The sequence below is a fragment of the Apis dorsata genome, unplaced genomic scaffold (genome assembly GCF_000469605.1).
Source record: "Apis dorsata unplaced genomic scaffold, Apis dorsata 1.3 scaffold_174, whole genome shotgun sequence".
NCBI classification, from domain to species: domain Eukaryota; kingdom Metazoa; phylum Arthropoda; class Insecta; order Hymenoptera; family Apidae; genus Apis; species Apis dorsata.
In genome coordinates this window covers 490871-491455 of record NW_006263462.1, presented here as the reverse complement: position 1 = coordinate 491455, position 585 = coordinate 490871, and positions in this window count along the sequence as shown.

Genomic DNA, 585 nt, shown 5'->3' with positions numbered 1-585 from the left:
AAAAAAAAAAAAAAAAAAAAGAACATACAAATATTCGCTTAACAAATATTTACACTTTAATCGTCGTTTGAATCGTAATCACAATATTGTCTTTCGAAAAAAAAAAAAAAAAAAAAAAGAATCATGCAATATGTGTTTTCGACACATAATTCACACCACACCTTTAACCCATTTGCAAACAGAGGAAAACAATTCTTTTTTATATAATACGAAAAAAAATTACTCGTCACAAAGTAGATACGTAAAAATATGTTTCAACATTCGAATAAGAAAGAAGCCACCATTTTTATCTTCTGTATTATAAAATCATAATAGATCAATCGCATATAATAATTCTTCGCATATTTCGATGGAATATTCCATTATATGATACAGCAGAGGCAAACATGGCGGGCCATTCAACCATATACCCATGCAAATGGCTTAAAGCGGACAAATATTCCACGGTTGTTGCAACACATTTTCTCTTAAATCGAATGCTGCGTATCGCATTTACGACGTCAAAGAACAATCGTTTTGTAATCCTTTTAAAACAGATAACGACTAATTTGTGGAACATGGAGGGAAGAAAGAAAGATAGTTAAG